This window comes from Lutra lutra, chromosome 7, assembly GCF_902655055.1.
Source record: "Lutra lutra chromosome 7, mLutLut1.2, whole genome shotgun sequence".
In the NCBI taxonomy this organism is placed as follows: domain Eukaryota; kingdom Metazoa; phylum Chordata; class Mammalia; order Carnivora; family Mustelidae; genus Lutra; species Lutra lutra.
Window position 1 is genome coordinate 50,780,337 of NC_062284.1, and position 26,682 is coordinate 50,807,018.

The 26,682-nt window shown below is 41.2% G+C and overlaps 2 protein-coding genes across 2 annotated transcripts in view; both read right to left on the minus strand.

Annotated features, from left to right (window-relative positions):
- LOC125105328 (ribonuclease pancreatic-like) overlaps positions 1-26,682 on the minus strand; it is a 182,063-nt gene that overhangs the window by 155,057 nt on the left and 324 nt on the right. The gene's annotated exons all lie outside the window — the stretch shown is intronic.
- LOC125105325 (epididymal secretory protein E3-beta-like) overlaps positions 1-26,682 on the minus strand; it is a 164,917-nt gene that overhangs the window by 39,569 nt on the left and 98,666 nt on the right. The window lies entirely within an intron of this gene.

The following is a 26,682-nucleotide window of genomic DNA, read 5'->3' on the forward strand; positions in this document are numbered from 1 at the left end:
AGAGAGACACCACATGTACCCCAAAAAGATGAAATAGTTATTGTCTGGCCCTATATAGAAAAGGTCTGCTACTTCTGGTCAACAAAACTATTTCATGGATGTTGTCTTCTGGCTGTGGCTGACCCAGGTGGCTAGAATTCAGTAGGAGGGAAGACACCCACCAGGCTGAGAATTTGTAACTGTGCCTCAGGAAATCATGGACTCAGACTGAAAAGATATTTGGCCTCTTGGTGTCTCTCATCAGTGTTCTTTTCTATGCATTCCCTCAGTCTGTGGGTAGCAGATTCATTTCCTCGACCCTTCTGTTTCACGTGGTGAGCCCATGTTCATCTCACATTCTGTTACTCCCTTAAATATAGTTTCCTGCTGAAGGATGTCTGATTGACCCACCTACATCAGTCAATCATCACTCAGAGAGAGTTCAATGGCACAAAAGTGCCTTCTGGAGCCTTCTTCTGTGGGCCGCACAGGAGATAGGATTAGAGTTGGAACTGCCCTTACACAGAAAAGTGGAGTCTCTGGTGTTTTGGCCCATAAGTCAGGGATGCCCACCCACACACTTTGCAACACTTTTAAAGTTCTCACCTTTTAACTTTTCATTTAACTGTTTTTTTAAAGCAAACTCTAGTGAACTTGGGTCTCAAAACCATGACCCTGAGATGAACCGTCTCATGCTGTACACACTGAGGCAACCAGGAACCCCCTTTTAAGGTGCTCATTTAAAGTCTACCTGTAGTGGTGGGAGTTGACCAGAGCCAGCAGGGCCTGGACTGAGACCAACATGAGCTCCCTTGCTCCCATCCTGTGTCTCCCTTTCCAAGCTTTCCTGACCCTCTGCATTTCCTCCCAGCATAGGAAGCTCTGAGGAGCTTCAGGATCTGTAGCTCTAGTGGCATCCCAATGCCAGACCTCATTCCATGAGAGTGAGCCCTGCTTTAGAGATGTCATATTTCTGAGAAAATGAACTAACTATACAGTTCAAAACATGTCACCTACACTTGCTGTGTGGAAACAGAATTTGAGAATTGAATCAGATGACATGGTACTTTTTTTTTAAATCATTTTTTTAAAATTTATTTTCAGCATAACAGTATTCATTGTTTTTGTACCACACCCAGTGCTCCATGCAGTCCGTGCCCTCTCTAATACCCACCACCTGGTTCCCCCAACCTCCCACCCCCCACCTCTTCAAACCCTTCAGATTGTTTTTCAGAGTCCATAGTCTCTCATTGTTCACCTCCCCTTCCAATTTCCCCAACTCCCTTCTCCTAACTCCCCATGTCCTCCATGCTATTTGTTATGTTCCACAAATAAGTGAAACCATATGATAATTGACTCTCTCTGCTTGACTTATTTCACTCAGCATAATCTCTTCCAGTCCCGTCCATGTTGCTACAAAAGTTGGGTATTCATCCTTTCTGATGGAGGCATAATACTCCATAGTGTATATGGACCACATCTTCCTTATCCATTCGTCCATTGAAGGGCATCTTGGTTCTTTCCACAGTTTGGCGACCGTGGCCATTGCTGCTATAAACATTGGGGTACAGATGGCCCTTCTCTTCAGTACATCTGTATCTTTGGGGTAAATACCCAGTAGTGCAATTGCAGGGTCATAGGGAAGCTCTATTTTTAATTTCTTGAGGAATCTCCACACTGTTCTCCAAAGTGGCTGCACCAACTTGCATTCCCACCAACAGTGTAAGAGGGTTCCCCTTTCTCCACATCCCCTTCAACACATGTTGTTTCCTGTCTTGCTAATTTTGGCCATTCTAACGGGTGTAAGGTGATATCTCAATGTGGTTTTAATTTGAATCTCCCTGATGGCTAGTGATGTTGAACATTTTTTCATGTGTCTGATAGCCATTTGTATATCTTCATTGGAGAAGTGTCTGTTCATATCTTCTGCCCATTTTTTGATATGATTATCTGTTTTGTGTGTGTTGAGTTTGAGGAGCTCTTTATAGATCCTGGATATCAATCTTTTGTCTGTACTGTCATTTGCAAATATCTTCTCCCATTCCGTGGGTTGCCTCTTTGTTTTCTGGACTGTTTCCTTTGCTGTGCAGAAGCTTTTGATTTTGATGAAGTCCCAAAAGTTTATTTTGGCTTTTGTTTCCTTTGCCTTTGGAGACATATCTTGAAAGAAGTTGCTGTGGCTGATATCGAAGAGATTACTGCCTATGTTCTCCTCTAGGATTCTGATGGATTCCTGTCTCACGTTGAGGTCTTTTATCCATTTTGAGTTTATCTTTGTGTATGGTGTAAGAGAATGGTCAAGTTTCATTCTTCTACATATAGCTGCCCAGTTTTCCCAGCACCATTTATTGAAGAGACTGTCTTTTTTCCACTGTATATTTTTTCCTGTTTTGTCAAAGATTAACTGACCATAGAGTTGAGGGTCCATATCTGGGCTCTCTAGTCTGTTCCACTGGTCTATGTGTCTGTTTTTATGCCAGTACCATGCTGTCTTGGTGATCACAGCTTTGTAGTAAAGCTTGAAATCAGGTAACGTGATGCCCAGTTTTATTTTTGTTTTTCAAGATTTCCTTAGCGATTCGGGGTCTCTTCTGGTTCCATACAAATTTTTGGATTATTTGCTCCAGCTCTTTGAAGAATACCGGTGGAATTTTGATTGGAATGGCATTAAAAGTATAGATTGCTCTAGGCAGTATAGACATTTTAACAATGTTTATTCTTCCGATCCAAAAGCACTTTTAAGGAACAAAAGAGAATTTGTGTTGATTAGAAGATGCGGGTCCCGTAAAAACATGGTACTGCTCTGACAGCCTGACCTCCTGTCTTACACGACGCCTTAGCTACTTCCATGGGGAATGACAGAAAGTAGACAATATAAACCTATTTGGATTGATTAATTTCCTAGTATGAATGCTTTTTTATGTAAGCCATCTTTTCAATTTTAAAGTTACTTTTGAGAATGCCTTACTATCTTACACAGTGCTAACAGAAACAGAGAAAGTGCTGTTTGTCCACATTTGAGGCAAGCCTACAAAGGACAACCCAGTGTGAGGGTGGCAGGAGAGGGGCCAGAAAGCCTCACAGGAGAGGAGAAGCTAAGCTCAGGGGAATGGGGAGTCTTCTGGAGTTCCTTATACTTCTTGGTGGGTTTTGTTTATTTTTTTTCTTGGTGGGTATTATTAAGTCTTTCTCCTGCCCCTTCATGGGCTCATTTCATGTTTCAGGTGATTAATTGCTTTTCAAAACTTAAGCAATGTGGATCAGTACAAGCCAATATATAGTACTCAACACTAAAAAATATCATTTTTCATTTTTTAGCATTTCATCAATAAAGAAAATATGAAAACATTAGCGTCCACTTTATTCTTCTCTCCATTCTCACTCCTCTTAACGCTTCTCAAATGAATGCATAAAATAGGAGTGTATCCAGTCCTATTTTTACATTTGTACTTCATGTCTAATATATTTATAAGCAAAATCAAGTGCTCTGTGAGCAATTTTAAAATAACGTACATAAGACAAACCATAAGAGATTCTTAACCTCATGAAACAAACTGTGAGTTGCTTGTGGGGAGGGAAGTAGGAATAGGGTGGTTGAGTATGGACATTGGGGAGGGTATGTCCTATGCTGAGTGCTGTGAAATGTGTAAGCCTGATGATTCACAGACCTGTACCCCTGGAGCAAATAATACATTATATGTTAATATAAAACAAGATAAAAGGAAAAAAGAAAATAAATGTACACAAATTCTATATATGGGTCAAATCATTCTGCAACTTGCTCTGTTGTTCAGCCATTAGTGCTTTTTAGACTCAATATTAAAATGTATGTTTCTCATTCCTTTCTTTGTTGTGATGTATTGTTGTCCCTTTGTATCAATAAACCACCATTCATTTATCAATCTTCTGTTGACGAATTTTTGGAATATTTCAAAAGTTTCCAAGCAATGTAACAATGAATATCTTTGTACATGTCTCTGTGTGCACATGTAGAAAAATTTTAGCAAGGTACATCTAGATGTGGAATTGCCATGTCCTATACATTTTCAATTTTTACCAAATATTGCCGTAATTTCTTCAGATTGATCAGAGCAGATTTTATTTTCCAAAGATAGCCACACCAGCATATCCCATTCTACATGCACTTCTTACAGTGTGATATTAATTCTTCTCTATTAAAAGATATGGTCTGTGTTACCTTTACTTGAGTATGGGTTAGTTTTAGGAAGTCACTTCCAAGGAATAGAATCAAAGTGACTTCTTGCATGATTTCCAAGGCCAAGTCATAAGAAGTGATACAGCTTCTGCTTGGTTCTCCCTTTCTGTCTTGGGATGCAATCACCATGTTCTAAAGAAACCCATGCCACCCACAGAGGCCTTGCATAGATGCTCCAGCCACCTAAGACCTAGGGCACCTAAGGTCTCAGCCAACATCAATCACTCATCCTGTGGGTGAATGGGACTATAGATGATTCCAACTCTTAACTTTTGAGTCTTCTAGCTGCGGCTTCAGTTGTTGGAACAGAGACAAGGGGCCCTCACTATGGCTTATGTGAATTCCTGACCCATTCCAATTTATCACTTGTTTTTAACAACGACAACAACAACAAACCCAAAGCAGGAAGATTTGTCCCACAAAGCTTTTAAGGGAAATATTGACCATATAGCAGCCCATGGCCCCAGGTTTTATCCAAATGTGGGGATGTTCTTTCTTTCCTTCCTGGGGTCATGTTGTGTAGCACCCTCTGAATAACAGTTTACCAGCAGTTGGTAAACTAACAGTAAGCCAGATTGCAGGGCAGGCTGCCAATTCATGTCCCGAACTCCACTAATGCTGTGTTCCAGCTACAGTTTTAATCAAACCAGCTCACCAGAAGGGAGTCCCAAAGTGTTCACTCCCAAGGACAAAGGAAATCAGGGCAGTATTTTAGTTGTTTTATTTTTAGTATGATTGAACTGAAACCCATACTTGATTCAGAGTTCCTTAGTTTTTACCAACATCCTTTTTCTGTGCCAGGGTTCCATCCAGGCACACTTGACATTTCATTACCTGTCTCCTTAGGCTCCTTCTGACTATGACAGTCTCTCAAACTATCCTTGTTTTCGATGACCACGACAGTTCTGTAGAGAACTGCTCAGGTATTTGGTCAAAAGTAATGGTGTAGTTTGAAACCAATTTTTCTTCAAAGTAGTCATTAATTGGTAGGCTTAGGCTTTCAGAATTCTCCCATGCTGGCAAGAGAGAGGAGTTGACTCTTGCCCAATGAACACCTGTGGTAGGAATAAAAAGGGAAACTCCTTGGAAGTGGAGCTTGATGGTTAGTGAGTACATACTTCATTGAGGGAAGCGATAGTGCTGCTAAGGTGGAAAAATTCGCTCTTGAGAGCAAAAACATGCTATTTTATTGTACTTACTTATTTCTTTTTCACACTGACCCATTTTTAACATGCAGCTTTCCAAGCAGAGAGGACGGGGCCTGGTAGATGTAGTGGGACCACGGTCTCTGCACAGACCCGGCTCCCGGGGCAGAAGGTTCATCATACCACATCTTCCTGCTGTCCTGCCAAGCACAAGGTGGGGTGGCTGTCTGGGTCCCAGTGGGTCAGCCCAAGGCCACGTTGGCCTGGTACATGATAGCTTTGCCACGTGGGCGCCCCCTTCCACTGCTGCTCCTGGACACCAGGGGTCCTTCGGGAGACTGTCGATGCTCCCGACACCAAGGAGCACCCGGTAGGAATGGCCCCATGTGCCGGCCTTCCCCTGGGGTCCTGGGGGAAGGGGCATCCAGGAAGGGTCTGGGATCCCACCATGAAGACATGGCGGGGGTGGTGCCTGGCCGCCTGGGCAGGAAATGGAGCAGGAGAACCTGCTCTAGGTCCCTGCTCAGGTATGCCCTCCCCCCAGGGGGCTCTTGCTGTGGTCCCCCAGGAGGGGGCTTATTCCCCCAGCAGTGCAGTTGAAGTTCTTCCACATCTTTGGTTTGGGCTATGGTCAGTCGTTTTAATTTTGACCATTAGAGTAAGTGTGTCATGGTTCTAATTTGCATTTCCTTAATGACCAATGATATTGAACACTTGGATATTTTGATTTCCTAATACTAAATTTTGAGTTTTGAACTCAAAATGGCTGAAAGACCCACACGTGAGACAGGAATCTATCGAAATCCTAGAGAAGAACACAGGCAGCAACCTGCTCAGCCTCAGCTGCAGCAACTGCTTACTGGACACATCTCCAAAGGCAAGGGAAACAAAAGCAAAAATGAATTCTTGGGACTTAATCAAGATAAAAAGCTTTTCCACAACAAAGGAAACTGTCAACAAAACTAAGACAACAGACAGAATGGGAGAAGATATTTGCAAATGACATACCAGATAAGGGGCTAGTATCCAAACTCTACAAGGGATTTATCAAATTCAAAATCCAAAGAATAAATAATCCGTCAAGAAATGGATTTCTTGACTGTTCTCCTGTTCATTCGGGAGACATGAACAGACATTTCTCTAAAGAAGGCATACAAATGGCCAATAATTACGTGCAAAAATGCCCCACATCACTTGGCATCAGGGAAATACACATCAAAAACTCCAATGAGATATTGCCTCACACCAGTCAGAATGGCTAAAATTAACAAGTCAGGAAACAACAAATGTTGACAAGGATGCAGAGAAACTCCTACACTGCTGGCAGGAATGCAAGCTGGTACAACCACTCTGGAAAACAGTATGGAGGTTCCTCAAAAAAATTAAAAATAGAGCCATCCTATGACCCAGCAATTGCACTGCTAAGCATTTACCCCAAAGATACAAATATAGTGTTTTGAAGAAACACCTGTACCCCAAATGTTTAGAGCAGCAATATCCACATACCCAAACTATGGAAAGAGCCGAGATGTCCATGGGCAGGTGAATGGATAAAGAAGATGTAGTATAGATACACAATGGACTATTAGTCAGCCATCAAAAAAAAAAAGAAAGAAAGAAAGAAAGAAAGAAATCTTCCCCTTTGCAATGACATGGACGGAACCAGTGGGTATTATCCTAGGTGAAGGAAGTCATTCAGAGAAAGACAATTACCATATGATTTCACTGATATGTGGAAGTTTGAAATAAAACAGGGGAGTATAGAAGAAAGGAGGGAAAAAGAAAACAAGATGAACTCAGAGAGGGAAACAAACACTAAGAGACTCTTTTTTAAAAAAAATTTTATTTAAAAATGAGAGACTATGGACTCTGAAAAACAATCTGAAGGGTTTGAAGAGGTGGTGGGGTGGGAGGTTGGGGGAACCAGGTGGTGGGTATTAGAGAGGGCACGGACTGCATGGAGCACTGGGTGTGGTACAAAAACAATGAATACTGTTATGCTGAAAATAAATAAATTTTAAAAAAAGAAAAAAAATTTTTATTATTTTAATTTCTTTTCTGTGTGCCAGAATTCACTCTTTATGCACCACACCCAGTGCTTCATGCTGTATATGCCCTCCATATTACCAACCACCAGGCTCACCCAGCCTTCCACCCCTCTCCCCTCCAAAACACTCAGTTTGTTTCTCAGAGAGACTCTTAATCATAAGAAACAAACTGAGGATAGCTGGAGGGGAGATGGGGGGATGGGGTAACTGGGTGATGGACATTAAGGAGGGCATGTGATATAATGAGCACTGGGTGTTATATACAGTTGATGAGTCACTAAACTCCACCTCTAAGACTAATAAGACACTATATGATAATTAATTGAATTAAAAAGTAAATTTAAGTTAAAAAAATAAAATGTTGAGTTTTGAGATTTCTATATATATTCTAGATAAATATTGAAAATCAGACATCTGATTTGCAAATATTCTCCTAGTTAGTAGCTTGTCTACTCATTCTCCTGACACTTCTTTTTTTTTTAATTTTTTATTTTTTCAGAGTAACAGTATTCATTATTTTTGCACCACACCCAGTGCTCCATGCAATCCGTGTCCTCTACAATACCCACCACCTGGATCCCCCAACCTCCCACCCACCGCCCCTTCAAAACCCTCAGATTGTTTTTCAGAGTCCATAGTCTCTCATGGTTCTACTCCCCTTCCAATTTCCCTCAAATCCCTTCTCCTCTCCATCTCCCCTTGTCCTCCATGCTATTTGTTATGCTCCACAAATAAGTGAAACCATATGATAATTGACTCTCTCTGCTTGACTTATTTCACTCAACATAATCTCTTCCAGTCCTGTCCATGTTGCTACAAAAGTTGGATATTCATCCTTTCTGATGGAGGCATAATACTCCATAGTGTATATGGACCACATCTTCCTTATCCATTCGTCCGCTGAAGGGCATCTTGGTTCTTTCCACAGTTTGGCGACCGTGGCCATTGCTGCTATAAACATTGGGGTACAGATGGCCCTTCTTTTCACTACATCTGTATCTTTGGGGTAAATACCCAGTAGTGCAATGGCAGGGTCATAGGGAAGTTCTATTTTTAATTTCTTGAGGAGTCTCCACACTGTTCTCCAAAGTGGCTGCACCACCTTGCATTCCCACCAACAGTGCAAGAGGGTTCCCCTTTCTCCACATCTCCTCCAACACATGTTGTTTCCTGTCTTGCTAATTTTGGCCATTCTAACTGGTGTAAGCTGGTATCTCAATGTGGTTTTAATTTGAATCTCCCTGATGGCTAGTGATGATGGACATTTTTTCATGTCCTGACACTTCTTTTAAAGAACACAGCTTCTTTCAATGGTGTTTACAGCTTTATTGCCGTAAAGTTGACACACAATGCACTACATACATGTAAAGAATACAATATGGTAAGTTTTGACATATGTGTATACTCATGAAATCACCACCATCATCAAGATCGTAAAGGTATCCGTCCTTTCCCCTAAATTTTCTTCATACTACTTTAGAATCCCTCCCTCCTGATTTACTGCCCCCAACCCACCCCAACTTCATAATAAGTTTTGAAACCTAGTAGAATTAGCCTTTCAACTTTGCTCTTTTTAAAGTTGTTTTGGCTATTCTAGGGGCCCTTGGCTGGCTCAGTGGATTGGGCATTGGACTCTTGATCTTGGGGTTGTGAGTTTGAGCCCCACCTTGAGAGTAGAGATTGCTTAAACATAAAATCTTTATAAAATAAGTCTTTTGGCAATTCTAGGTTCTTTGTATTTCCATATAAATTTTAGAAATAGCTTATCCTCCAGGGATTTCGATTAGGATTGAGTGGAATCTATAGATCAATTTGGGGAGAATCCACATCTTAATAATATTGAGTCTTTAGACACATGAACATAGGATGATTCTCTTCTTTAAATTCTATTGGCACATTTGTTGATTTTTAGTATGGGGGGGAGGTTCGGGTGCGCTATCCCAAACTATGGCACCTTGGCAGAATAAAAATGAGTCTCATCAATCTGTTCCCATTCCTGGGATGAAGACGGAAAGCATGGAGCTTTCCCTTCTACCCTCACTAACACTAAGCTCCAGGGCACTATTCCAGGATGTAAAATGGGATGAGGTATGTCAGAGACCAGAATGTCATGGGGGTCTACTTGGAAGTCTACCTGGGATCCCTCTCCCTCTGCCTCTCCCTGCTTCAGGTCCGGCAAGCTGTGTTTATGAACACAAGTTAACAAAATTATGTTTGCTCTCTTAATTGAACATACATACACGCATAAATTATATATTGTATAAAATTGTTATGTGATGCTTTTCAGTCTCTGAGTTAAATGATTTCACCACAGCAGAGACACTTGGTGTACAGCTGTTTTGTTAGCCCCCCTGCATTGATCATTAATACAAATAAATGTGTGTTTTCCATTGAGCATTTGCAATATTATGTAGTAAGCTGCTGGTAATCTAGTAGACTAGAGTACTTCATCTCTGTGTATTCGCAGTTGTCAAAGTTTGGTCCAAGGACCTTGATAGTCCCCAAACTCTGTCGAGGTACCTGTGAGGTCCTAACCCAAAAGCTATCTGTGGGAGGCTGGCTTTGCTTTGTATAATCTGACAGAACAACACTGTGCCATATAGATGAATGAAAAAGCAGATATGACAATCCAACTGTCTATTTTTTTTTTTTTTAGATTTATTTGACAGAGAGAGAGAGCTCACAGGTAGGCAGAGAGGCAGGCACAGAGAGAGGGGGAAGCAGGCTCCCTGCTGAGCAGAGAGCCCGATGCAGGGCTTGATCCCAGGACCCTGAGATCATGACCTGAGCCAAAGGCAGAGGCTTAACCCGCTGAGCCACCCAGGCGCCCCCAACTGTCTATTTTTAAGCTAGGCATTAAAAGAATATTCAGAATGTAAAGCAATGCCATTGTTCATATTAATTTTTTGTTTTGGAAAATGGAATTACTTGCCATAGAAATATATCAATGTCATAGGATGGATTCACTGTTGTTATTTTAAAATGAGTTAATGAGTAAATCTAAGGAAGTTTTCTCCATGTTAAGTTTACAATATGGTATATATGAACAGATAAACCCAAAAACCCTCTTTGGAGTCCCCACTAATTTCTAAGACTATAAAGGTGAATCAGGAGCAAAAACTCTGAGTCCTGCCACTGTAGAATATCCAGCAGAGGCTTAGAACATGCGAATGTGGTGGTGCTGGCGAACCCGGAAGCATGCATTCATATGGATGCTGTAGCAGATGGTCTTTTTTAACATTGTGTGAACCTGAATATCCAACCATGGTTTACCCACTGTCCAATTGTTATCCTAGGCAGCAGAGGAGGATGTGGGTTGGTGCTCCCCTGTCATAGCAAAACAACCATGTTGGGTCACTCATCAGTGACTTCCCCAATTGGAATGCCGGGGGGGTGGTAGGGGGCTGTACTGAGCATTAGAAGAAGGTTTAAAAAAAGTGGAGCACCTGGGTGGCTCAGTGGGTTAAGCCTCTAACTCTCGATTTCAGCTCAGGGCATGATCTCAGGGTGGGGAGATCAACCCCCATGTCAGGTTCTATGCTCAGTGCAGAGTCTGCTGAAGATTCTCTCCCTCTCCCTGTGTGTTGCCACTCCCACTCTGCCCACTCCCCGCTGCCCCCCCCCCGGCCCTCTACCGTGCATGCTTGCTCTCTCTCTCTCCAAAAAAAAAAGAAAAGAAAAGAAAAAGAAAAAGAAAATGAAAGAAGGCTGCATTCAGCGAGGTTTTCTTTGGAGTCTATTAAGAAACCCTAGTAAAAACTAAGTTTCTGTGGTGATCACTGTTGTGCAATTCGTGCAATCGTCTCAGCCACAAAGTGAATATTGCCTGTACCTTTGTAGCATTTAGAAACGGCAGACTTTGAGTCCTGTGCAAGGATGTTCTGTCATTGCCTGGCCTCAGTAAGAATCCATAGTGACCACCTTTATGAAGACTTTCTGATCTGGCGGTCTAGGCATCAACATTTCTCCTCCATGATGAGTCAACCCTGTTATAACTGGAAACATCAGGAGGTCCTCAGAGGCTGTCTATAGGAGCTCAAGAACCTGTTTCACTGGGATTCAGAGAAGTGCAGTGGGGCCTGCAGGGACAAGAGAAGCAGAAGGGCCTCTGTATGGGAAGGCACCAGTTATCTCACAAAGGGGCCCGACTAGGGCATTAGCCGTTCACCCCCGGGAGATCGTGATAGAATGGCCCCCATCTATAACTCTTCTTTGCATTCACCTGCCTTGTGCAATGCCCCCCATGGTGACTCTGGGCTGGGTTTGTGCCTGACCTGGACCAACAGAGTGGGACAGAAGTGACTGTGTGAAGTGTTGTGTCTAGGCCTTGCTGTTTCTGGTTTCACCGCCTTGGAAACCGGAGCATCCTGGAAAAAGCAGCTCCCCTGCAGTCGGGTTCATAGTGGAGGTTGTGGTGGAAAGTCCTAGAGGGTGGATGGCCATGAGGAGAGAGAAGCCCTGTGTCCCAGCTATTCCAGACAATGGACGAAACAGGAGAGTGATGTCACCCGGAATTCTGTAGCCTGAGTTAGAGCTGCAGGAACAGGCCCAGATGACACTAGACAGAGGCCATACAAACCATCCCAGCCAAGCCTCAGACTAGGAGCTCACTCCTTCTTTTCTACCAGGTAAACAGCAAAATTCTCTATGATAGGGATATAATCAGTTGGATGGCTGGTCACCCTAGATTCTGAGAACAGGTAAAAGTCAGTATATCTCTAGCAAAGTGGAGGAGGGGGTTACTGACAGGACAGCACTGTTGTGAGGCTTCATAAAAGTGTCTAGAATGAAATCAGTACACCCACGCAGTGTCAGGCCCCTTCACTTCCAATGCTCAGTGGAAAATTATGATGGCTATACATGAGGAGTGAAGAAGCCAAGATATGTTAGGATACACAGCACCTGTCAAACAAAGTTTCCTCCTGGGTGTCATGTTCAGGCCTCTTGAATGCCTAGTATACCAAAGGTAGATGAAGGGAAGAAACTTTATCAGAGACAGCTGCGGATGGAAACTCTGACACTCATGTCTGCTGACTGAGAGGCATCTCAGTGTATCTGCCAGTCCTCTAAGCTAGAGGGTCTTAGAGGTTTGAAGTCATCCTCTAGTCTTTTGAGCTGATCTTTTCTCTTGTTCAGGTGAATGACAGTTCTGAGCCACAGGCCTTGGCATCTCCCCTAGAATAAAACCAGTTTAAAAATGGTTTGTGTAGCCTTAAATAGTGATGTAATCTGTATGTAAAAACAATTTCATTTCAGATAATCATACCTTTTTGCATGAATATGTAATGATTTAGGAAAATCAGATTTACATAGATAAGTAATACGTCTCAGTCAAATTTCCCATACACCTTCCTCTACATACACACACACACACACACACACACACACACACACAAAAAAAACCTTATTCCCTAATCAGAGTATTCAAATTCTAAATAAAGTCTGAGCTTAAAAGAACTCCTAAAGGGATTCATACAAAACCCCTTATTTTCCAGCTGAGGAGCAATAAAGGTAGAATAACATGTCAAACTCACTAAAGAAAATTAACAGTAGAAATGGGTATTTAAAAACATGTTCTCTTGTTTTGAGGATCTATTAGTACTCTATAGCAATCCCCAAATGAGATTTGCAGTTTGTAGAGATCTCCAAGAGAACTTGCTAAACCAGGGCACTGAGATGGGAGGGAAGAAAAGAAGGGGGAGGTAGAGAAAGATGTGTGACAAGACAGGAGGATGTGATGATGGAGTGAGTTGCTCAGAGGAGTGCTTGGAGGGGTAAGGAGAGATGGAGACAGGCACAGGGAATGGGAGGTGCTGAGGCTTGGGGTCTGGTTCAGGACAGAAGTGTATCTGTCCAAGTAAATGCGGGTGCCCTATTCTTTGGGTCCTCATTCCGTCCTCTAGGACAGAGAGTTGATGCAGATAATTAAACATATTCTTTCCTTTTTTAAAAAAAGATTTTATTTATTTAAGAGAGACAGAGAAAAAGAGAGGCAGAGGCAGAGGGAGAAGCAGTATCCCACTAAGCAGGGAGCATGATGAGGGCTCAATCCCAGGATCCTGGGATCATGACCTGACCTGGAGGCAGATGCTTAACTGACTGAGCCACGCAGGTACCCCGGTTGCCATTTAGTGTTATTAATGATTTCCTTCATTGCTCAGAAGCTTTTCCCTTTGATATGGTCCCAATGGTTTGTTATTTATTTATTTATTTATTTACTTTTAATTTATTTTCAGCGTAACAGTATTCATTGTTTTTGCACCACCCAGTGCTCCATGCAATCCGTGCCCTCTCCAATACCCACCACCTGGTTCCCCCAACCTCCCACCCCCTGCCCCTTCAAAACCCTCAGATTGTTTTTCAGAGTCCACAGTCTCTCATGGTTCATCTCTCCCTCCAATTTCCCTCAACTCCCTTCTCCTCTCTAACTCCCCCTGTCCTCCATGCTATTTGTTATGCTCCACAAATGGTTTATTTTTGTCTTTACTTCCTTTGTCTCAGGAGACATACCTAGCAATTTGTTGCTATAGCTGATGTCAGGGAAATTACTGCCTGTGCTCTCTTCTAAGATGTTTATGGTTTCTTGTCTTACATTTAGATCCTTAATCCACTTTGTGTTTGTTTTTATGTTTGCTAAAAGAAAGTGGTCCAGTTTCATTCTTTTGTATGTAGCTGTTTAGTTTTCCCAACCATTTGTTGAAGGGACTGTCTTTCTGCCTTTGGCTAGTCTTTCTTGCTTTGGTGAAGATTACTTGACTACTAATTAATTGAAGATTAATTAGACTAATTGATCTAATAGAGGAACTGGTGGGTAGAAGGAAAGAATAGCTACAGACAGAATGTTTGAAATATTGAAATCCCACATGTGATGGTATTAGGAGGTCAAGCCTTTGAGAGGTGATTAGGTCATGAGAGTAGAGCCTGTAGGAGGGCGGCCCAGGAGAACTCCCTGTCCTGCCACCATAAGAGGACACAGCAAAAATGTAGCCATCTATAAACCATCTATAAACCTGAGGTGGATTCTCAGCAGACACCAAATCTGCTGGTGCCTTGATCTTGGACTTTCCAATCCCCTAAACTGTTAGAAAGAGATGTTTGTTGTTTATAAGCCACCTAGTATATGGAAGCTTGCTGTAGCATCCTGAACAGACTAAGACAAGGACCACAGATAGTGTGGTCAGGGAAGAACTCTAATGAGCGTTATTTCAATGGAAACCTGTTGAATGAGGAGACAGTCATATAAAAGAACATTTCAGGGTCATAGGGAAGCTCTATTTTTAATTTCTTAAGGAATCTCCACACTGGTTTCCAAAGTGGTTGCCCCAACTTGCATTCCCACCAACAGTGTAAGAGGGTTCCCCTTTCTCCACAATCTCTACAACACATGTTGTTTGCTGTTTTGTTAATTTTGGCCATTCTAACTGGTATAAAGTGGTATCTCAATGCGTTTTTTATTTGAATCTCCCTGATGGCTAATGATGAACATTTTTTCATGTCTCCGTTAGCCATTTGTATGTCTTCTTTGGAAAAGTATCTGTTCATGTCTTCTGCTCATTTTTTTTATTTAATTGTTTTAATTTTTTAATAAACATATAATGTATTTTTATCCCCAGGGGTACAGGTCTGTGAATTGCCAGGTTTACACACTTCACAGCACTCCCCATAGCACATACCTTCCCCAGTGTTCATAACCCAACTCCCCTCTCCCGACTCCCCTCCCCCTGACAACCCTCAGTTTGTTCTGTGAGATTAAGAGTCACTTATGGTTTGTCTCCCTCCTTATCCCATCTTGCTTCATTTATTCTTTTCCTATCCCCCAAGCACCCCATGTTTCATCTCCACTTCCTCATATCAGGGAGATCATATGATAGTTGTTTTTCTCCAATTGACTTATTTCACTAAGCATAATACTCTCTAGTTCCATCCATGTTGTCACAAATGGCAAGATTTCATTTCTTTTGATGGCTGCAGAGTATTCCATTGTGTATATATACCACTCTTCTTTATCCATTCATCTGTTGATGGACATCTAGGTTCTTTCCATAGATTGGCTATTGTGGACATTGCTGCTATAAACATTCGGGTGCACGTGTCCCTTTGGGTCACTACGTTTGTATCTTCAGGGTAAATACCCAGTAGTGCAATTGCTGGGTCATAGGGTAGCTCTATTTTCAACATTTTGAGGAACCTCCATGCTGTTTTCCAGAGTGGTTGCACCAGCTTGCATTCCCACCAACAGTGTAAGAGGGTTCCCCTTTCTCCACATCCTTGCCAGCATCTGTCATTTCCTGACTTGTTAATTTTAGCCATTCTGACTGTGTGAGGTGGTATCTTGTTGTGGTTTTGATTTGTATTTCCCTGATGCCAAGTGATATGGAGCACTTTTCATGTGTCTGTTGGCCATCTGGATGTCTTCTTTGCAGAAATGTCTGTTCATGTCCTCTGCCCATTTCTGCATTGGATTATTTGTTCTAGGGGTGTTGAGTTTGATAAGTTGTTTCTAGATTTTGGATACCAGCCCTTTATTTGATATGTCGTTTGCAAATATCTTCTCCCATTTTGTCAGTTGTCTTTTGGTTTTGTTAACTGTTTCCTTTGCTGTGCAAAAGCTTTTGATCTTGATGAAGTCCCAATACTTCATTTTTGCCCTTGCTTCCCTTGCCTTTGGTGATGTTCCTAGGAAGATGCTGCAGCAGCTGAGGTCAAAGAGGTTGCTTGCTGCCTGTGTTCTCCTCAAGGAGCATGGAATATTTTTCCATTTCTTTGTGTCTTCCTCAATTTCTTTCATGTGTACTTTATTGTTTTCTGTGTATAGATTCTTAGCCTCTTTGGTTAGGTTTATTCCTAGGTATCTTATAGTTTTGGGTGCAATTGCAAATGGGATGGACTCCTTAATTTCTCTGTCTTCTGTCTTGTTGTTGGTGTAAAGAAGTGCAACTGATTTCTGTGCATTGATTTTAAATCCTGACACTTTACTGAATTCCTGTACAAGTTCTAGCAGTTTTGGAGTGGAGTCTTTTGGGTTTTCCACATATAGTGTCATATCATCTGCAAAGAGTGATAGTTTGACTTCTTCTTTGCTGATTTGGATGCCTGCTGAGGTATTTGTCTGATTGCTGATCTGTCTGATTGCTGAGGCTAGGACTTCTGGTACTATGTTGAATAGCAGTGGTGATAACGGACATCCCTGTCGTGTTCCTGACCTTAGCAGAAAAGCTTTCAGTTTTTCTCCATTGAGAATGATATTTGAGGTGGGCTTTTCATAGATGGCTTTGATAATATTAAGGTATGTGCCCTCTGTCCCTACACTTTGAAGAGTTTTGATCAGGAAGGGATGCTGTACTTTGTCAAATGCTTTTTCAGCATCTATTTGAGAGTATCATATGGTTCTCATTCTTTCTTTTATTAATGTATTGTATCACATTGATTGATTGTGGATGTTGAATCAACCTTGCAGCCCTGGAATAAATCCCACTTGGCTGTGGTGAAAAATCCTTTTAATGTACTGTTGGATCCTACTGGCTAGTATTTTGGTGAGAATTTTCGCATCTGTGTTCATCAAGGATATTGGTCTGTAATTCTCTTTTTTGATGGGATCTTTGTCTGGTTTTGGGATCAAGGTGATGCTGGCCTCATAAAATGAGTTTGGAAGTTTTCCTTCCGTTTCTATTTTTGGGAACACTTTCAGGAGACTAGGAATTAATTCTTCTTTAAATGTTTGGTAGAATTCCCCTGGGAAGCCATCCGGCCCTGGGCTTTTGTTTGTTTGGAGATTTTTGATGACTGTTTCAATCTCCTTACTGGTTATGGGTCTGTTCACGCTTTCTATTTCTTCCTGGTTCAGTTGTGGTAGTTTATATGTCTCTAGGAATGCATCCATTTCTTCCAGATTGTCAAATATGTTGGCATAGAGTTGCTCATAGTATGTTCTTATAATTATTTGTATTTCTTTGGTGTTAGTTGTGATCTCTCCTCTTTCATTCATGATTTTATTTATTTGGGTCCTTTCTCTTTTCTTTTTGATAAGTCTGGCCAGGGGTTTATCAATCTTCTTAATTCTTTCAAAGAACCAGCTCCTAGTTTTGTTGATTTGTTCTATTGTTTTTTGGTTTTTTTTTTTTTGTTTCTATTTCATTGATTTCTGCTCTGATCTTTATGATTTCTCTTCTCTTGCTGGGTTTAGGGTTTCTTTCTTGTCCTTTCTCCAGCTCCTTTAGGTGTAGAGTTAGGTTGTGTACCTGAGACCTTTCTTGTTTCTTGAGAAAGGCTTGTACCGCTATATATTTTCCTCTCAGGACTGCCTTTGCTGTGTCCCACAGATTTTGAACCATTGTGTTTTCATTACCATTTGTTTCCATGAATTTTTTCAATTCTTCTTTAATTTCCTGGTTGACCCATTCATTCTTTAGAAGGATGCTGTTTAGTCTCCATGTATTTGGGTTCTTTCCAAATTTCCTCTTGTGATTGAGTTCTAGCTTCAGAGCATTGTGGTTTGAAAATATGCAGGGAATGATCCCAGTCTTTTGATACCAGTTGAGACCCGATTTAAGACCCAGGATGTGATCTATTCTGGAGAATGTTCCATGTGCACTAGAGAAGAATGTGTATTCTGTTGTTTTGGGATGAAATGTGAATATATCTGTGATGTCCACCTGGTCCAGTGTGTCATTTAAGGCCTTTATTTCCTTGTTGATCTTTTGCTAGGATGATCTGTCCATTTTAGTGAGGGGAGTGTTAAAACCCCCTACTATTATTGTATTATTGTCAATGTGTTTCTTTGATTTTGTTATTAATTGGCTTATATAGTTGGCTGCTCCCATGTTAGGGGCACAGATATTTAAAACTGTTAGATCTTCTTGTTGGACAGACCTTTTGAGTATGAAATAGCATCCTTCCTCATCTCTTATTATAGTCTTTGGCTTAAAATCTAATTGATCCGATATAAGGAATGCCACCCCAGCTTTCTTCTGATGCCCATTAGCATGATAAATTGTCTTCCACCCCCTCACTTTAAATCTGGAGGTGCCTTTGGGTCTAAAATGAGTTTCTTGTAGGCAGCATATAGATGGGTTTTGTTTTTTTATCCATTCTGATACCCTGTGCCTTTTGATTGGGGCATTTAGCCCATTAACATTCAGGGTAACTATTGAGAGATATGAATTTAGTGCCATTGTATTGCCCGTAAGGTGACTGTCACCGTATATTGTCTCTGTTCCTTTCTGATCTACTACTTTTAGGGTCTCTCTTTGCTTAGAGGACCCCTTTCAATATCTCCTGTAGAGCTGGTTTGGTGTTTGCAAATTCTTTCAGTTTTTGTTTGTCTTGGAAGCTTTTAATCTCTCCTATTTTCAATGATAGCCTAGCTGGATGTAGTATTCTTGGCTGCATGTTTTTCTCGTTTAGTGCTCTGAATATATCATGCCAGTTCTTTCTGGCCTGCCAGGTCTCTGTGGATAAGTCTGCTGCCAATCTAATATTTTTACCATTGTATGTTACAGACTTCTTTTCCTGGGCTGCTTTCAGGAGTTTCTCTTTGTCACTAAGACTTGTAAATTTTACTATTAGGTGACGAGGTGTGGACCTATTCTTCTTGATTTTGAGGGGGGTTCTCTGCACCTCCTGGATTTTGATGCTTGTTCCCTTTGCCATATTGGGGAAATTCTCTCCAATAAGTCTCTCCAACATACCTTCTGCTCCCCTCTCTGTTTCCTCTTCTTCTGGAATCCCAATTATTCTAATGTTGTTTCATTTTATGGTGTCACTTATCTCTCGAATTCTCCCCTCGTGGCCCAGTAGCTGTTTGTCCCTCTTTTGCTCAGCTTTATTCTCTGTCATTTGGTTTTCTATATCACTAATTCTTTCTTCCGCCTCATTTATCCTAGCAGTGGGAGCCTCCATTTTTTTTTAAAGATTTTATTTATTTAGTTGACAGAGAGAGATCACAAGCAGGCAGAGAGGCAGGCAGAGAGAGAGAGGGAAAAGCAAGCTCCCTGCTGAGCAGAGAGCCTGATGTGGGGCTCGATCCCAGGACCCTGGGATCATGACGTGAGCTGAAGGCAGAGGCTTTAACCCACTGAGCCACCCAGGCGCCCGAGAGCCTCCATTTTTTATTGTACCTCATTAATAGCTTTTTATATTTCAACTTGGTTAGATTTTAGTTCTTTTATTTCTCCAGAAAGGGCTTTTATATCTCCAGAGAGGGTTTCTCTAATATCTCCCATGCCTTTTTCGTGCCCGGCTAGAACCTTAAGAATCGTCATTCTGAACTCTAGATCTGACATATTACCAATGTCTGTATTGATTAGGCCCCTAGCCTTTGGTACTGCCTCTTGTTCTTTTTTTTGTGGTGAATTTTTCCGCCTTGTCATTTTGTCCAGATAAGAGTATATGAAGGAGCAAGTAAAATACTAAAAGGGTGGCAACAACCCCAGGAAAATATGCTTTAACCAAATCAGAAGAGATCCCAAGTCGTGAGGGGGGAGAAAGGGGACAAAAAGAGTTTCAGAAAGAAAAAAAAAAAAAAAGAAACAATTAAAACAGAAAACGAATAAAGAAAAGATATAAAAAGGAAAAATATATATATATTAGATAAACTAGTTAAAAATGTTTAAAAAGAAAAGGATAAAAGTTAAAAAAATTTAGCAGAAGAAGGGGAAAAAATTGAAAAAGAAAAAAAATTAAATTAACTGCAAGGCTAAAGAAGCATGGGGAGAAAGCCATGAGTTCCATGCTTTGCTTTCTCCTCCTCTAGAATTCCGCTGCTCTCCTTGGTATTGAAACTGCACTCCTTGGTAGGTGAACTTGGCCCTGGCTGGATTTCTTGTTGATCTTCTGAGGGAGGGGCCTGTTGTAGTGATTCTCAAGTGTCTTTGCCCCAGGCAGAATTGCATCGCCCTTACCAGGGGTTGGGCTGAGTAATCCGCTCGGGGTTTGCTTTCTGGAGCTTTTGTTCCCTGAGAGCTTTACTCTGTAAAGTTCTGGAGGACGGGAATGAAGATGGCGGCCACCTAATCTCCAGCAGGAGGAGCCGAGAGCCCGGGGCCCCAATCCTCAGTGAGCCCTCAGAGAACAGTGCCCAATTGTTCCTGTCACCTTGGCCTCCGGCCGTGCTCCGAGCTGACGGTTCAAGGTAACCCTGAGCTGTGAGCTCTGTGACCTCAGCTCTGTCTCTGTAGCCGGCTTCCCTGTTCTAATACCTGCAAGCTCTACAACACTCAGACACCCCTCAATCCTTCTGTGACCCTGAGGGACCTGAGGCCATGCTGACCCCACGTGGGCTTCACCCCGGTTAAGCCTCTGGAGTGATGTCCCTCAGTGGAACAGACTTTTATAAAAGTCCTGATTTTGTGCTCCATTGCTCCGCTGCCTGCCTTGAGCCGGCCCCTCCCCCCATGGTCTATCTTCCCGTCACTTTGGATTCACTACTCCGCCAGTCCTACCTTTCAGAAAGTGGTTGATTTTCTGTTTCTAGAATTGCTGTTCTTCTTCTCTTCGATCTCCCGTTGGATTTGTAGGTGTTTGCAATCTTTAGATAAGCTATCTAGCTGATCTCCTGCTACCTGAAGTAGTCTCAGCCTGCTACTTCTCCGCCATCTTGACTCTTCCCTGGGTATTCATCCTTTCTGATGGAGGTATAATACCCCATAGTGTATATGGACCACATCTTCCTTATCCATTCGTCCGCTGAAGGGCATCTTGGTTCTTTCCACAGTTTGGCGACCGTGGCCATTGCTGCTATAAACATTGGGGTACAGATGGCCCTTCTTTTCACTACATCTGTATCTTTGGGGTAAATACCCAGTAGTGCAATGGCAGGGTCATAGGGAAGTTCTATTTTTAATTTCTTGAGGAATCTCCATACTGTTCTCCAAAGAGGCTGCACCAACTTGCATTCCCACCAACAGTGTAAAAGGGTTCCCCTTTCTCCACATCCTCTCCAACACATGTTGTTTGCTGTATTGTTAATTTTGGCCATTCTAAGTGGTGTAAGGTGGTATCTCAATGTGGTTTTAATTTGAATTTCCCTGATGGCTAGTGAGGATGAACATTTTTTCATGTATCTGATAGCCATTTGTATGTCTTCATTGGAAAAGTGTCTGTTTATATCTTCTGCCCATTTTTTGATATGATTATCTGTTTTGTGTGTGTTGAGTTTGAGGAGTTCTTTATAGATCCTGGATATCAACCTTTTGTCTGTACTGTCATTTGCAAATATCTTCTCCCATTCCGTGGGTTGCCTCTTTGTTTTCTTGACTGTTTCCTTTGCTGAGCAGAAGCTTTTGATCTTGATGAAGTCCCAGAAGTTCATTTTCACTTTTCTTTCCTTTGCCTTTGGAGACATATTTTGAAAGAAGTTGCTGTGGCTGATATCCAAGAGGTTACTGCCTATGCTCTCCTCTAGGATTCTGATGGATTCCTGTCTCACGTTGAGGTCCTTTATCCATTTCGAGTTTATCTTTGTGTACGGTGTAAGAGAATGGTCGAGTTTCATTCTTCTACATATAGCTGTCCAGTTTTCCCAGCACCATTTATTGAAGAGACTGTCTTTTTTCCACTGTATATTTTTTCCTATTTTCTCAAAGATTAACTGTCCATAGAGTTGAGGGTCCATATCTGGGCTCTCTAGTCTGTTCCACTGGTCTATGTGTCTGTTTTTAATGCCAGTACCATGCTGTCTTGGTGATCACAGCTTTGTAGTAAAGCTTGAAATCAGGTAATGTGATGCCGCCAGTTTTATTTTTGTTTTTCAACATTTCCTTAGCAATTCGGGGTCTCTTCTGATTCCATACAAATTTTTTGATTATTTACTCCAGCTCTTTGAAAAATACCAGTGGAATTTTGATTGGAATGGCATTAAAAGTATAGATTGCTCTAGTCAGTATAGACAGAAGGACATTACATAATTCTTAAAGGGACTCTCCACCAAGATGATCTAACAATTGTAAATATCTACACCCCCAATATGGGAGCATCCAATTAACAAGAAAACTATTAATCAAGATAAAAAGTCAGATTGATATGAATACATTGAGAGTAGGAGATCTTAACACGCCTCTCTCAGTAATAAACAGATCATTGAAGCAGAAAATCAATAAAGAAACAAGAGCATTGAATGACACATTGGACCAGATGGAACTCATAGATATATACAGAATATTCCACCCTAAAACAACAGAATACTCATTCTTCTCAAGTGCACATGGAACCTTCTCCGGAATAGACCACATACTGGGTCACAAATCAGGACTCAACTGATACCAAAAGGCTGAGATTATTCCCTGCACATTCTCAGATCATGATGCTTTGAAACTGGAGCTCAATCACAAGGAAAAGTTCAGAAGGAACTCAAACACCTGGAAGCTAAAGACCAACTTGCTTAAGAATGCTTGGATCAACCAGACCAAAGAAGAACTGAAACAATTCATGGAAACCAATGAGAATGAAGACACTTCGGTCCAAAATCTATGGGATACAGCAAAGGCGGTCCTAAGGGGGAAATACATAGCCATCCAAGCCTCCCTCAAAAAAATTGAAAAATCCAGAACACACCAGCTGTCTCTACACCTTAAAGAGCTAGAAAACCAACAACAAATCAAACCAACTCCACACATAAGAAGGGAAATCATCAAGATTAGAGCTGAGATCAATGAGGTAGAAACCAGAGATACAGTAGAACGTATCAATGAAACTAGAAGATGGTTTTTTGAAAGAATCAATAAGATCGATAAACCATTGCCACACTAATCCAAAAGAAAAGAGAGAAATCCCAAGTTAATAAAATTATGAATGAAAAGGGAGAGATCACAACTAACACCAAGGAAGTAGAAACAATCATCAGAAGTTATTATCAACAATTGTATGCCAATAAGCTAAGCAACCTAGATGAAATGGATGCATTCCTGGAAAACTATAAACTCCCAAAATTGAACCAGGAAGAAATTGACAACCTGAATAGACTGATATCTAGTAACGAGATTGAAGCAGTGATCAAAAACCTCCCAAAAAACTGGAGCCTAGGACCTGATGGGTTCCCTGGGGAATTCTACCAAACTTTCAAAGAAGAAATAACACCTATTCTCCTGAAGCTATTTCAAAAAATTGAAGTAGAAGGAAAACTTCCAGACTCTTTCCATGAAGCCAGCATTACCTTGATACCCAAACCAGGTAAAGACCCTACCAAAAAGGAGAATTTCAGACCAATATCACTGATAAATATGGATGCTAAGATTCTCAAAAAGATCCTAGCAAACAGGATCCAACAGCACATTAAAAAGATTATCCACCATGACCAGGTGGGATTCATCCCTGGGTTACAAGGATGGTTCAACATTTGCAAATCAATCAATGTGATAGAACAAATCAATAAGAGAAGAGAGAAGAACCACATGGTCCTCTCAATTGATGCAGAAAAAGCATTTGACAAAATCCAGTATCTGTTCCTGATTAAAATGCTTCAAAGTATAAGGATAGGGGGAACATTTCTGAACTTCATAAAATCTATCTATGAAAGACCCACAGCAAATATCATCCTCAATGGGAAAAAGCTTGCAGCCTTCCCTTTGAATCAGGAACATGACAATGATGCCCACTCTCACCACTCTTGTTCAACATAGTATTAGAAGTCCTAGCAACAGCAATCAGACAACAAAGAGAAATAAAAGGTATCCAAAGTGGCAATGAAGAAATCAAACTCTCTCTCTTAGCAGATGACATGATTCTTTAGATGGAAAACCCAAAAGACTCCACCCCCAAACTACTAGAACTCATACAGCAATTCAGTAACGTGGCAGGATACAAAGTCAATGTACAGAAATCAGTGGCTTTCTTATACACTAACAATGAAAATACAGAAAGGGAAATTAGAGAATTGATTCCATTTACTATAGCACCAAGAACCACAAGATACCTGGGAATAAACTTAACCAAAGAGGTAAAGGATCTGTACTCGAGGAACTACAGAACACTCATGAAAGAAATTGAAGAAGACACAAAAAGATGGAAGACCATTCCATGTTCTTGGATTGGAAGAATAAACATTGTTAAAATGTCTATACTGCCAAGAAGGAAATATCTTATTAAATGATGAGATGTAATAATCAGGAGATCAATGGGGTATTTGGTGGAATACTTTCAGAGCACACTTATTTGGCTATATTAAAAAGAAAGTGAGATACAAAGAAATGGATTTAACAAGGAGGCTGACAGTGAAGAGATGGAGCAAATTTTGCACCAGCATGATGGGAGTGGCTGGGGAGGTCACCTGAGGGTCTGCATATCTTGAGGAAAGAGTCAGTATAGGAGAAGACACTGAAAATACATCACAGAGGTAGAGCATAGCCCCAGGAAGGGGGCTGACATGGGCAAAAGAACAGGAGACTGTCTTGTGTGTGAGGATGGTGGAAAGGGGGAGGTAGGTACCAGACAAGGAAAAGGATGCAGCTGAAAAACAGTGAAGTTGACTAAGAATATGAGCAGTAGAAGAATGTCCCTTCCAGCAATGGGACTTTCTCCAAGGAGTGAGACTTGAGTCTTGTTTGCCTCAAACCCCTGTTTTAAAACATGGTTCTGAGAATGTCTGCATCATCTCTGTTGTTATCTAGGTCATGAGGACAGTTATCCAGTGTAGATTGAGTCTCTGACCCATTACTGAGAATGAGTCTGTGACCATTACTGTCATTTCCCATCCATTAAATCACCAGTTGCTGTATTTATCTTCATTACACAGATTAAAATGTGATATCAATCTCTCAGAATTTTTCTCAAGTAGTTTGACATACATCACAGTTGTCATTTCTTTAGGCACATACAATGTGATATTTATTTCCATCAACAGCTCTTGAGAATTTGACTAGAACCTGTAGAGTGAGGAGACCATATGTATTAGTTGCAGCTTCATGCCTGGTATGTTCTATTCAGGAAAATTTTTCCACCTCTCTGGACCTCAGTTTCATCATCTATAAAACACACAAGCTGGATGACTGGCAAAGCACTAATAAAAGAGAATTTAAATGCATAGCAACTAGGGTTGTTTGGACAGTGATGTGGAATAAGTTCACCTCTTAATTATTCCTGTAATACCAACTGACATTTTTCTGGATAAGAGCAGATTAATACCCAAAAGTCCTGTGTTATGATTTTAAAGATCAGTAATATATCAACTTCTGTATTTTGTTTCCTTATCTGTAAATTAGGAATACTTAAAATACCTTATTCTAAGATGCTATAGACTGAATGTTTGTTTCCCCACCCATACCCCAAATTTGTATATTAAAACCTAACTCTCAATGGGATGGTATTTAGAGGTGAGGCCTTTGAGAGGTGATTATGTCACGAAGGTGGAGCACTCGTGAATGGGATTAGTGCCCTTACAAGAGAGACCACAGAGAGCTCCTTTAACCCTCTATCATGTGAAACTGGTTCCTAGCTATGAAACTGGTTCCTAGCTATGAAACCAAAACCCTGTTTGTCCAGAGCCATACCTATTTATGCTTATTCTCTTGACTAATAAATAATAAAGTCCCTCCTCACTCTCAAAAATGTCTCAATTCAGACAGTAAATTTTATGGTAACCCTATTGAAAACACACAGTAAGCCCTAATAGAATTTTAATATTATTATTACCACTACTGATATTGTTCCTTCAAGAGTCAAAATTAAAAGTTCAGTTTTTTTTTTTTAAGATTTTATTTATTTATTTGACAGAGAGATCACAAGCAGGCAGAGAGGCAGGCAGAGAGAGAGGAGGAAGCAGGCTCCCTGCTGAGCAGAGAGCCCGATGCGAGGCTCCATCCCAGGACTCCGAGATCATGACCTGAGCCGAAGGCAGCGGCTTAACCCACTGAGCCACCCAGGCGCCCCTAAAAGTTCAGTTTTAAATTCTGATTTAGTAGAGGAGACAGTGATTGAAGTTTCTGATTAGGAGGGAGGGATAGACTGAGAATCTCTAAATTCTATCTTCATTTTTTAAAAGATTTTATTGATTTATTTGACACAGAGAGAGAATAAATGGGAGAGCATCAGAGAGAGAGGGAGAAGCAAGTTCCCTGTTGAGCAGGGAGCCTGAGATGCAGGTCTTGAGCCCATGACCCTGGGATCATGAATTGACCCAAAGGCAGACACTTAACTGATTGGGCCACACAGGCACCCTAACTTCTGTCTTTATAGAGAATCAGAGATCAGCAAAAATGGAATGGGTGCATCAGGAAAATACAGGCAGATCTGGGCTTGGGCATCATAGTAGACACACTAAGATTTACACTGGGGAAAGTGTCATAAGGCACTGAGACATTCAAAG